Below are 13,857 nucleotides of genomic sequence, written 5' to 3'. Positions count from 1 at the left end.
AGCAGCATCCACTGAAGCAGCATCTCCATATTTGAGGCAAAAAATGTCTGTTTCTTCACAAAATTAGATTTCATGTGATCTAAGTGTGTGTGAAGGAGAACCAAATTACTTATCATCATTTGTAATTATTTGTATTAGTCTAAGATAATTACACTTTTCTCCATTAGTGAGATGTTTGAGCAAAGGGATGCATTTTTTAACAGTACATTATGACCTATAGCTTTGCATAGGGCCAGAACATGGTAAACATTAAATACATATTTGCCAAATAATAAATAAAAGAGGTTGTTAATGTATTTCATGCCCTATTCAAATCTAGATTTCATATAGGGGAAGATATGCCATTAATCCATCTGTATATAGAATTAACCATGTGTCCAACATTATTTTCATATACTCCAGTACAGTCTCAAGTTACTTTCTCATATCATATCTCATTATATGCCCAAGAAATATTCTTTTAAGAGTCCCTTCAGTAAAAAAGTATTAGAAAGTTGATTCCAGGACAAACTTTGGTAATAGTATGTTAAATATTATTTTTCTAACACTATTGCTATTAAAATCTAAAAAAAATGGCTTTTAGATAAAATTTAAAGTTTAGATGAGTTTTCAAAGAATGTTTAAAAATATTGAAAATGAGCCAATAATTTATTTGCTCTGTTTCTATGTGAGTACAGAGAAAACCTCTGGGGTTTTAAAATAACTAATTATTGGACAGTAATGAATTTACACATATGATATCGGGAATAACTGAAGACACCTAGCAAGCACACAATGGAAGTACTAAGGTACTGAGGACAAGCTGGGTCAATATTGTGTGTGTGTGTGTGTGTGTGTGTGTGTGAGAGAGAGAGAGAGAGAGATTCCTTGGTGTGACTTGTCATTTACAGAAACCTGCCACTACTATCAGCTGTCTATACAAGGAGCACCCAAACAAGAAGAAATTCCTCTTTTTTAAGAGAAAGAAGAAAATTGCAATGATAAATACCTCTTCCTGTATTAGAAAAGGTTGGACATGGTACCTATTTTATGTTTGGCTCTGGAAGTTTTTCTAAACTTTAGAGTCCTTGAACAGAGAGTTCTGCACTCAGGAACTCTGCTTTCTCCTGTGCCCTGCAAAGTGGCCTTGATAGTTTCTTCCCCAGTGAAAATTAAACCCTTTGAACAAAGACTCCATTGTGTCTGCACTAAAATTACAAGCTTTCTGTTCACATCAACCCTTATAACTGTGGCCTTTTCATTTATTTGATAGCTGTCCAAGGGGCCAGTGCTGCTCACCAGGGAACTCACTGCAGCTATGCTAGCACATTCTGAATCTTGACCATGGGGTAAGAGGACCCTGTTTCCTGACTTCTGCTTCCTGCATCTGGCACAGCTGGCTTCCCCATCTATGTGCCCTTGGGCAGATAACAAACTCAGAGAGCTGCCAACCCTTGTCTGTCATAGTAACAACTAAACATTATATTGTATATAAAGCACATAGCACTTACTACGTAGGGAGACTTCTGATGCTAGTGGCTGTATTAGTCAGCTTTTTCATCACTGTGACCAAAAGACCTGACAAGAACAATTTTAGAGGAGGAAAATTTATCTGAGGAACCACAGTTTCAGAGGTCTCAATCCATAGATGACTGACTCCATCTGAGCCTAAGGTGAGACAGACCATCCCGGCAGAAGAAAACAGCTCAGGATATGGCAATCAGGAAACAGAGAGAGCTCCGCTCACCAGGAACAAGATATGTACCCCAAAGGCACACCCCCAGCGACCCATTTTCTCCAGCCACACTCTACCTGTCTCCATTTATCACCAAGTTAATCCATTTAAGTGGATTAACGCACTGATTAGGTTTAGACTTTTATAACCCAATCATTTCACCTCTAAGTTTTTCACATTGTCTCACACCTGAGTTTTTTGGAGAACCTCATACTTAAACCATAACAGTTGCTATAATTAATGCACCTTTTTTGTGGTACAAGTTTCAGGGTTATTAGGACATAATGGAGCAGTAAAAGCACATCCATCAAGATGATAATCAGAGAGACAAAACCAACCTCCTGACAGGTGGGTAGACAAGATGAATAGAATTTTTTGCAGCAATTCTCAGGTGGCAACCTGGAAAAATGTTACTCCTTAGTTTTTTAAAGTTAAATAACACATTGAAGAATAAATCAACGAATTCTTATTTAAAGCACATCTGTACAATTCATTGACTGGAGACATGTGTTGACTGTTTTTGTTACCTTTCAGTGTATCAAGAGGGAACATCACCCAAGGTCAGGTAAGGGATCATTATCAACACCATGATGAAGATGAAGATCCCCATGCAAGAGGAGTCTCTATGGAGAAATCCTGAGGCCTCCCCGCAGGTGACTCAGCAGGAAAGGTAAAGAGGGCTCCTGTTTTTTGAAAGGAAAAAAAAAGAAAAGAAAGAAGCTAGTGAAGAAAGGGTAGATTAAGAAGCTGAAGTTGTGTGTGTCTTACTGTGTGCCAGGTATTGTCCTAGTCTTCATCCCGACCTTAAAGTACATACTGCCATTCCAATGAAAAACAGGTAAAGATCTCGTGTTTACAAGGAATCCAGGATCTGAATTTTATTAGCCCCTTTATTAATAGAAATTTCCTACCAAAACGCATGAGATGTCATATGAAAGAGTTGATTGATGGCAGAACTAGAATATAGTCCTTATTTTTACTCTAAATGCACAAGTATCCCAGTTCATCTCATGGATGACACCATCCCTAGGAAAATTATAGAGGTGTTTTACTTTGGATTGGGCAAAGGAGGAGGAGAAGGCATCGGGGTAGGAAAGATGGGGGAATGAGAAGGACATCAGTACCCTCAGTACATATATGATTGCACAAACGGTGAGAATCTATATCGTGTACAACCAGAGAAATGAAAAGTTGTGCTCCATTTGTGTACAATGGATCAAAATGTATTCTGCTGTCATGTGTAACTAGTTAGAAAAAAAAATTTTAATGTTAAAAAAATTATATAGATATTTTCCCTTAGAATTTGCTGCATATGACAGAAGAACTAGTACTCACAAAGGGGGAAAGGCCAATCAATGGAGAAATAATTCAGAATAGCAAGAGCTACTTTTTTCATGCATCACACAAAGGTAACTTGTGCAGTATACTGCTAAATTCAAATGCTTCACAAGCACACATTAATAAATAAGTGTGGTGGGTGGGATTGACTACCCCATCAGTAGAAGAAAACAGATTCTTTGAAGTGGACTCTAACTTGTTTTGATTATTTGTGATAAACATGTTCCCATTAGTGCTGATGTACAGTGGGTGCTCCTCAACAAAATGAGGTGCGTATTTCCTCAGGATGTTCACTTTGCCCTTGGGGACCCATCTGCTTTATCCCCATGAGGAAATCATCTTGACCTGAGCAAGAGGAGGGGCTGGGGAATTGGAGGCTCTGAATGAATGGATCCAGATTTCCATGGTACCTAGAAATTTTAAGAAGCTGCTACCTAGTCTAAGAAGCCTGAGTTCCTAGTTAAGCATAGATGGTAAAGGCAGGTCTTAAAATGTTACCTAGACTGCCCTTCTGGTTTCATTCCTGAGAGCCTGAGACACTAAAATGATTCTCATCTCCTCTCCCAACCCTCCTTCTTGTCAACTTTCTTCCTTTTTTGGCAAGCTGGGACGGGAACCAGGGATTGAACGCAGGGGCACTTGGTCACTGAGCCACATCCCTAGCCCTATTCTGTATTTTATTTAGAGACAGGATCTCACTGAGTTGCTTAGCACCTCGCTTTTGCTGAAGCTGGCTTTGAACTTGAGATCCTCCTGCTTCAGCCTCCTAAACCACTGGGATTACAGATGTGTGCCACTGTGCCTGGCCAACTGCCTTCCTTTAATTATTGTGGATTCACTCTAGAAGGTTTTGCTGTGCCAAATACTCTCGTATGTGAAAACAGACGTGGAAGATGTTTTCTGTGGTGCCCCATGAAAGGAAAGCAAGGAACTGGGAGAAGAGCGAGCGAGAAATGAAAGACGGAGACCATGTATTCTGCTGTCATGTGTAACTAGTTAGAAAAAAACTTTTTAAATGTTAAAAGAGACACACACACGAAAGTTTATTTGTCAGAGCTGACAAAAAAAGGCCATCTCTCCATAGATGGGGAGAGGCAACACAGGCTTGGGGTTCGAGACTTTTATGGGGGAGGTTCAAGGATTAGAGCAGCCAGGTGGGTCCTAATGTAGGCAGTTAAGGATGGGGTTGGTATGAGGGAGTGGGGAGCCTTTCTCAGAAAGGCTTTTGGGTGGGAAAGTGAAATTTTTTTCGTAAGATGTCAGCTGTCACTTAAGATGGCCATCCAGATGCTAAGCAAGGACCTTACACTCTGCCTACCAGAGACCAGCCTCACTCTCTCCTCCCAGGTACTCCTCTCTGCTGGTCTATCAATTGCCAGTGTTGGATGGATGACCTTTATCACAGATCTTCTTCAAATTAAAGACAGGTTTAAAAAAAACAGTTTGAGAAGAGACTCTGGGAAATAGATAATTCCAAAATTCAAAGATGTCCATTAGAAATGATGAATTGGGATATTCCAAGCTACCTCTCAGCTTTGAAAGTTCATTTTGAATTCTAAAAGCAGAAAACCAAGAAAAGAGTCTCTCTCTCTCTCTCTGTGTGTGTGTGTGTGTGTGTGTGTGTGGCAAGTGATGTCAGATTGTTTTTCATTCTGAGTATTTTTACTTTTTTGGCACATGTAATAATGTCAGATAAGACAGAAATCACTATACATTGAAGGAGATCACTTTATTTTAGACTGTAGATATACACTCACCTCAGACACTGTATTTAAGATGTATTTCCTTGTAGTCTGTGTTATTTTATTGGCTTGAGCCATGGCACAAGAAACAGACTTCCTATATAATAGCCCCTCTCCATTGGTGGGCTCCACTTTAAAAAATTGAGCTACTGCATCAGTCCCACTGGGCTGTTTCATTCCGTCCAACTTGCAGGTCTAGCCCATGAGCTCTGCTAGTTGCAACTTCTTTCCTGAACTGTTTTCTTTTTCACTGCTCAATGGTATCTTGGATTGCTTATCACATGCCCTGAAGAAGAGATTCTGATGGAAGCCAGAGTGGGGACAACACCGCACATCCGGGGTCTGTTGGAATTGGGGGTACTGAGACCCTGCCAGTCGGCCTGGAACACTCCTTTGCTGCCAGCCTGCAAGCCCAGTCAGATGACTATTGGCCAGTACAAGACCTGAGGGAAACAAACAAGAGGGAGATGGACATCCACCCAACTTTCCCGAACCCATACACCCTCCTGAGTGCACTTCCACCAGACCGGCAGTGGTATACGGTCCTGGACTTGAAGGATGCTTTCTTCAGCCTGCCCCTGGCACCCAAAATCCAAAAATTGTTTGCTTTTGAGTGGACAATTAACCTGGACCAGACTCCCCCAAGGATTCAAGAACTCTCCAACGATCTTCAACGAGGTGCTGCATGAGGACTTGGGTGAGTTCAGAACAGAACACCCTGACTTAACCCTTTTGCGGTATGTTGATGACTTGCTGATTGCTGCCAAGACTATAGAGGAATGCATGCAGGGGACTAAGGCCTTACTCAGAGCTCTGGGAGACATGGGCTATCGTGCATCCGCTAAAAAGGCCCAAATCTGTAAGCCAGAGGTAACTTACCTGGGATACTTGCTAAAGGAGGGACAATGGTAGCTCACACAAGCTAGAAAAGAGACTGTGCTAATTCCCAGGGCCCAGACCCCACGTCAGGTGAGGGAATTTCTGGGGTCGGCAGGTTTCTGTAGATTGTGGGTCCCTAGCTTTGCTGAGCTTGCCAAGCCCCTCTAGGAAGCCACTAGGGAAGGGCTACAGCTTCATTGGACTGAGAAAATGGATCAGTCTTTTAACCTAATTAAACTGCTTTGCTGTCAGCCCCTGCCCTTGGACTCCCTGATGTCACTAAGCCCTTTCACCTGTTCATTGACGAGTGCAAGGGAGTCGCCAATGGAGTCCTTACCCAGTATCTGAGCCCATGGAAGAGGCCAATGGCATCCCTGTCAATGAGGCTAGATCCTGTGGCGGCTGGATGGCCACCTTGCCTGAGGATCATTGCAGCCACCACCCTGATGGTGAAAGACATAGATAAGCTGACCATGGGACAAGAACTGTACATCACCACACCACACGCAGTTGAAGCGGTGCTGAAGCAACCACCAGATGGCTAAGCAATGCCAGACTTACTCACTACCAGGGTTTGCTACTTAACCCTCTTAGAATCAACTTCCAGACACACTCAGCACTTAACCCTGCGACTCTGCTACGGGACCCAGACTTGGAGGCACCTCTGCATGATTGCGCAGGAATTTTGGCTCAGGCTCAAGGCATTCAAGAGGACCTTAAGGATCAGCCTTTACCCGACGCTGACCTCTTGTGGTTCACAGATGGAAACAGCTTCCTCCAAGATGGTCAAGGTATGCGGGTGCGGTGGTAGTGACTGAGACTGAGGTGATCTGGGCTGAGCCTCTACCAGCTGGGACTTCCGCCCAGAGAGCCGAGTCAGTGGCACTGACCCAAGCATTAATGCTGGGTATAGACAAGAAACTGACAGTGTATACTGACAGCCGCTATGCATTTGCCACGGCCCACATACATGGAGCCATCTATAAGGAAAGGAGGCTCCTGACAGCAGAAGGGAAGGCTATTAGAAACAAAGAAGAAATATTAGCCCTAATTACTGCCCTGTGGCTGCCAAAGAAATTAGCCATTGTCCACTGTCCAGGACATCAGAAGTCCAAAGACCCTATAGCCAGAAGTAATAACCTGGCTGACAAGACGGCCCAGGGAGTTGCCCTTCGAGGAGATCCTGTCTTAGTAACCAACCTTCCAGACCCAGGACCCAGACAGCTACCAGACCATCCCCAATATACTAAAGAAGACCTGGACTGGATTCATAAATTACCCATGTCCCACTGCCCCTTGGGGCAGGAGTGGTAAAGGGCAGCAGAAGACAAAATCATACTGCCTGAAAGAAGGGGAGAACAGCTGTTGCTAAAAATGCACCGGACCTCTCACATGGGCACTAAAAAGATGCAAGACCTGGTAAGACACGCCAAAATAAAGATTAAAGATGCAAATTCTAAGATTGATCAGATTGTAGCTAGTTGCAAAGCCTATCAACTGACAAATGCAACCCGGTGTAAGGACAATCCAGGATTGCGACAGAGAGGTGATAAGCCTGGAGCTTATTGGGAAGTGGATTTCACTGAGGTAAAACCAGTAAAATATGATTATAAATATCTGTTAGTTTTTATAGATACTTTTTCAGGATGGGCTGAAGCATTTCCCACAAAGCATGAGACAGCACCAGTGGTGGCAAAGAAGCTGCTAGAAGACATCTGCCCAAGTATGGCCTCCCAGTAATGATAGGGTTGGACAATGGACCACCTTTTGTTTCCAAGGTAATTCAGAGCTTGGCTAATGTTTTGGGGACCAATTGGAAACTGCATTGCACATATAGACCCCAAAGTTCAGGACAGGTAGAGAGAATGAATAGAACTCTAAAAGAGAACCCTAACTAAATTGTCCATGGAGACTGGCGGTGACTGGGTGATTCTCCTTCCTTGTATAGAGTACGGAACTCTCCGTACAAAATAGGACTTACACTTTTGAGATTATGTTTGGAATAGCGCCCCCTTTGATTCCCAGTTTGCAGTCTGATTTGCTAACTGAGTTTGATTACCAGCTTTTACAATCCTTCAGGGTCCTACAGAGGGCCCAACATGACTGAAGGCCCTCTATAAGACTGGACCACCTCCGGAACCTCACCACTTCAGGCCAGGAGACTGGGTGTTCATCAAGAGGCATCAGCAAGGAAACCTGAAACCACGCTGGAAAGGACCCTACATAGTGGTGCTGACTACTCCCACTGTCCTCAAGGTCCACGGGATTGCCACTTGGATCCATTACATCCATGCCAGGCCTGTGGACCCCCATACTATGGTGAAGGATTTCATTTCAGATCAACCGGACTGGCAAGTCGTCAAAAATAAGGACAATCCCTTTAAGCTTAAGCTTGAACATAGAGAAAAATAGGTTAGGTTGCCATATTTTACTTTCTTATGATCCTAACTGCTTGATTTCCAGTAGGTGCTGTTAGCTGTAGGTTTTTGTCACCATGTTATCCTTTTTAGAAATGATGATCATTTTTTTTTTTTTTTGTAAGAGAAATGCTCTGTGGTGGGGCTTTAACACAGAATCAGAACCCACATCAGCCCTAGACCCAGAAGGAGAATCCCACCAAGATGTAGGGCCTGCCCCAATAGACCCCCAACTGAGGGAACCATGATTGGTCCCCAAGTTTCCAGACAAAGGGGGAATGAGAAACTGATGTGACTCCATTTTTGAGAAACCAGCCTCTAGCTCAGAGCAGGGCCTGTCCGAAGTGGGGAGGGGAGGAGGGGAGGTGGAGGAGTGGTGGGGTGGGGGATGAGGGGGTTACCCTTGTCCTTGGAAAACAGGTTCCTAGGCACATAACATGAACCCTGCTGAGTGATAACAGGAAAGGCCTGTGGAGCCAGATACCTAATTTCGGACCATAACAACAACCAATCAGAGTGAGACAGGGAAGATACCTGAAATACCAGGTGATTGATAACATTATTAGGCAACCTTCTAGTTTAACTTGTATACCCCTCATGGCTTAAACCAGTCAATTCAAATGTATCCCCCTCTTGAACTCACCAATCACCCCTACCCAACTTGTTTCCGCCAGTCAATGTGCTAATCAATGTTAAGAGTTGTTGTTTGATTTCCCCCCCCCCCCGTGTGAAATGATTTGCTGCGTGATGTTGTGACACATAGAGTATCCCCCAAAACCTATAACTCCTCACTGAACTAAGGGCCAGGACTCACTCCTCAGGACCGCTGCGTAGTAACGGTTGTGAGTCCCGGCTCGAGCTTGCAATAAAGACTCTTGTGTGATTGCATCGGATTTGGCTCCTAGAGGTCCATTGGGGTCCCACAAATCTGGTGTTACAGAAATATCTTCTGACCCTGTTGATAACACCTGATGCCTTCGTGATACACCGACTGCCCATTCTCTGAAGAGGCCACCCCAGCTCTGCAGGCCATGCCATTTGTCACAGCATATTCCAGATTGGCATTGCTATCATTATTGGCTTGGGACTTTTAGTGGCATGTTTCCACCCAAAACCAGTCTACTGGGCTCTTCTTGTAACTGTTCTTCCCTATCTATTTTTGTCAACCAGAAGAGTTTTCAATCTGATGAGGGTCAATCTGCAGTGATTTCTAGGAAAAAAGCTAGAATTATATTATATAGGTGCCTAGGAATCCACTGACACCCATCTCAGCTATCTCCTGATGATTCCCTGTTCAGAACGTCTCTTCCTTCCGCCACCTGCTTCTCAGACACGGCAGCTCAATCACGGACCCACGTGCGGGGAAGGAAGAGGCCTCGGCATTGCCTCATGCCTTAAAGACAGATTTGAAAAACTGCTAAGCAACTTGGGAACATAGCACTGACTCCTTGGCCTCCAAACCTAAGCAGACGTGTCCTGTCCAGGAATGTTTGATTATCACTTCATTTACTGCTTGCCTGAATTTGCATTTGTTCCCTATGAAGATTTAGTAGCCAACTAGATTTAAAAATGTGTGAACCCCTAGTTTATATTCATCCTTATGCAGTAAAACAGAGGAGAACAGCTTCTCCCAGTCCACCCTGGAGCAGGTGGGTCAGTTTTAGTGATTTTCCCATCAAATCTGAGTGTGTGAGATGTCCCTCCCTCAGCGCTGCAGGAGGCAGGGTAACAGCTGCCTCTCTGGGCTCACCCCTCCCTTTCAGGTTTTCCTGAAGCTCTCCAAGGAGCAGGAGCTGAATGATTTGGATAATGAACCCCAGTGAAGTGGAAGCTCCTCCCGCCGGAAGAGCCTTAGGCCATGAGTACTCCGTGTTCCTGTGGAAGCCTGTGGTTGCTTTTTAAAGACCTCTATTTTTGTAGCATCAAATGTCATATTCATAGAAACCACATTGTGAACACTGAGATGGTTCTTCTTGTGGGGAAGGTGGGGGGGGGGGCAGGGGCGGGTAGGCAGGGCGAGTAGCTGTCCAAACAGTATGGTCAGAGCCACCTATCTGAGCGCCTCCCCATTCCAGTCTCTGTGTCTCTGCACATCATATCTATTCTGTGCTCAGCTTGTTAAATATGAAATACATCTGCAGCAACAGATTGCTTTTATTCGTTGATGTGTAATTTAATCCTGTATAAATATAATGCAGTTTATTTAGCCAACCTAGCTACTGTGACTAGAGCTGCTATAAGTATCCTCTTATACATTTTTGGCAAATATATTCATCATCAGTCTCCAAAGAAACACAGCCAGTGGAATAGAGAGATAGATACATAGATACATAGTCTTAAGATATATAGAGATAGAGATTTAGTAAGGATTGGCTCAAGCAATTATGGAGTATGGAAAGTCCTGCAATCTGCCATTATCAATCTGGTGCAGTACCTGTTCACACCCAAAGGCCTGAAAAAAGGGAGGCCAATGCTGTTCAAGTCCAAAGGCCCAAGAATATGAATTGCAAGGGCAGGAGAAGGAGGATCGCGTACCCTAGTCACACTGACACAGAAAATTAACCAGCCCAGAGGAGACAAAGTATTCGCTTCTGTTCTGTCTATGCACAGGAGACCAGCTGCTAGGTATTAGAAAAGGTAATTGCTCATAGTAGATACTGTCAAATATTTTTGCAAAGTAATCATGCAAATTTACTATTATATCAATAGTACATGACGATTCTCAGGCTTCCATGTTGTTATTTACCTCTTCACTATCAGATACTAGTGGGAATGGGGGGAGTCTCTCATTATTTTAATTTATATTTCACAGATGAATATCAGTATTAAACATCTATTCACATGATCATTCATCATTTGGATACTTTTTGCATTAAGTAGCAAATGAGTTATTTTGATCACTTTTAAAAATCAAGTTCAATGCCTTTTTGCTTATTGACTTACAGAATTTCAGGTATACTGTGAACATGAGTCCCTTTGTTGGGTAGACCTGTAGTGGATATATGCTTCCAATATGTAACAACCAGAGCTCAGTTGTGCTAGTGGGATGGGTTGCCAAGAGGCCAAGACACTTGGAAATGGCATGGGGTGAGAGGTAAGGTTTGTTGGGGAATACTTATGGGGAAGGTCCAGCGGTGACAGACTGGTGACAGATGTGCAGTGTCAACAGCAGGACAGGAACACCTCTTCCCTTACCATGCTTCGCCTAGTAGCACCTCTTCTCCCTCACAGAGTTTGGTCCAGTGACGGCTGGCTGGACAAGGGATACATGTCCTTTCCACAGTGCCCTCAGTTCTGTGCCAGTGTTCACAGGTAGAGGGGTTTTATATGTTAGGCAGCAGAAACATTGGCAGAACTAGCTTGTTCAGGTTGCTTTGTATGACCAGCAGCCCAGGAAGCAGCTATCATGGCACAGATGCAAAGCAGCAGCTTTCCATAGATAAAGTTAACTTAGCTCCCAGCATCCATGAGAGAATGTCAGTGGCCTCTAAGAAATCACCAGCTTTCAGGCTGGGGCTGCTCTTACTGTCCTCCTTTGCTATAAGGATGATACACAATATTCCTTTGATTTCATGGTAGGTTTATTCTTTTCATTGTTCTTTTTAATGAACAGAATTTCTTAATTTATGATTAATTCTGTTGTGTCTTGTCTAAAAAAATAGTTTGTCTATCCCAAAGTTGTGGAAATACTGCTTTGATGATATTGCTCCTTTCTGGTAATTACGTAATTTACCTTATTTTTCTTCATTTTCACACTGCTAGGACCTTCAATACAATTTTGAATACCAGTGCTGATTGTGGAAATCTTTCTTCCAAATCATAGACTTAAAACATTCAACATTCCATCAAGAATGATCCCTTATTTTTAATGCCTTGTGATCTCCCTACTATGGTGTTAAAGTAGGGCTGGCCTCATAAGACAAGTTGGGAAGTTGTGTGGATTGCATAGCGTCAGATATTTGAAAGGACTCTCCTGTTTGTCACAGCAACACAAAGCCAGATATTTGAAAGGACCCTCGCAGAGCTTTATTGAAGTTAAAGTATGTGCTAGAACAGAAAAAAAAGAGTGCACTGGGGCCCTGAGAGTGGCTCTGAGAATTCTTTCTAGGCCACACAGAATGTGTTTCTGTTTGCAGGATGTACTGCCAAGTTATATGCAAGAAAAGTATCAAGAATGACTTTCTTGACATCAAGAAAGTGTGGGTCAAAGTTTCCAGCAAGATCTTCTATACCCCACTACTCACATAGCCATGTCAGGCTGTGGCAACCCTTAAACCAGGTATAATAATCCTTGTAAAATACAGTCAAGCCACCCCTGGATCCCATCAGAGAAATGTATGTATTTAAAATGCACATTACAAGACACTAGTCAGCTCATCTTCTTGTTATTTTGGTCTACAGTCAGTATCAGACTCCCAAACCTCCCCCCAACGGTAAAGGACAGAGCAGTCCCAGTCTGGGTGAAAGATTCTTTATACCATCCAGCCATCTGCCCTTGGCCAAGCCTGCTTGATTATAAGTTCTTATCTTCGTGAATTTTCCTGCATGGTTTGCAGCATTTATAAAACAAAAGAAGTAAAGGGACAAACTCCAAAGTTTTAATATTCATGTCATTTCAGGAACAGGAGGTATCGCCTTTAAGTGGTGTAGGCAAGTACAGGTCACAGTTTAGTATGTATGACTGACAAACTAAGATTGATTTTCACCTTTTTAAAGGGTGGTGAACAGATGACAATAACACAACTGAGAAGTATGTGCACCAGAGGCTATGTGGCTCACAAAGCCTAAAATATTATTAACTGGTCCTTTATAGAAAAATGTTGTGAATTCCTGGTTTGAAGAGGTATTTCAATTTAATAAGTATTTCATTTAAAAAAAATAAAGCCTTGCTTGTGATTGTTCACAAGCTTGACATCTTTTGTCTCCTTCCACTAATAAAATCTGAAGTTTATGGAAGGAAAGGACAGATCAACTCCATATGTGAACTGATGACTAGCTAATTCTGGTTCCTCCTCCAGCTAGTTATCTCCCATCAGAAGAGCATTTTCAGCAGGTTCTAAGTGGATCTCCCCATACCATAGATTTTGTTAAAATCAATCAAATTAATATTACTAATGAAACTTGAATATACCAGATAGTGATTATATCAAAAATTGTGTTAAAATTGTTACAAAATAAATCAATTAGAATTACAGCTATATTTTCTCAGCCTTCCCAACAAAATTTTTGTCCTTGTGCCAAATGTGATCATGTATCTGGATCTCATGCAGGACTGTAATCCCATCCTTTATCACTGCCAACATAAATTAAGCAAACTTATCATCATCATTTTATAGTACAGTGCTGGTGGAACATCTAGACTGTCAGATCTCTTTCAGTTTTCCAATACAATTTTAGTGGCTACCACAGCTATAGTCCATCAATACTGTTTGACAAAAGCATCAAAAAATCTTTACTCTTATATTAAGTATTCCTTCCATAAGTATTAAGCATCAAATATCTTTTAAAAATCATCAAATATCTATTAAAAAGCATCAAATATCTTTACTCTAGTATTAAACTTTTCCTCCAAAGATTGATACATTTTTGTCTGCTAGCATATACTTTCCCATCAATACATTTCCTAATTCTTCAACAGTACAAGTTTCAGCAATTGGATTACCACCACCTCCATGATCAGCAATCCTGATGGGGTTCTCATTCCCAGTCAGGAAGTAATCTAGTTTCAAAATACCATCTCAGCATCTGCTTTCTTGAACCATTTCTG

The sequence above is a fragment of the Marmota marmota genome, unplaced genomic scaffold (assembly GCF_001458135.2).
Source record: "Marmota marmota marmota unplaced genomic scaffold, marMar, whole genome shotgun sequence".
NCBI classification, from domain to species: Eukaryota; Metazoa; Chordata; class Mammalia; order Rodentia; family Sciuridae; genus Marmota; species Marmota marmota.
Note: the sequence above shows the minus strand (reverse complement) of the source record.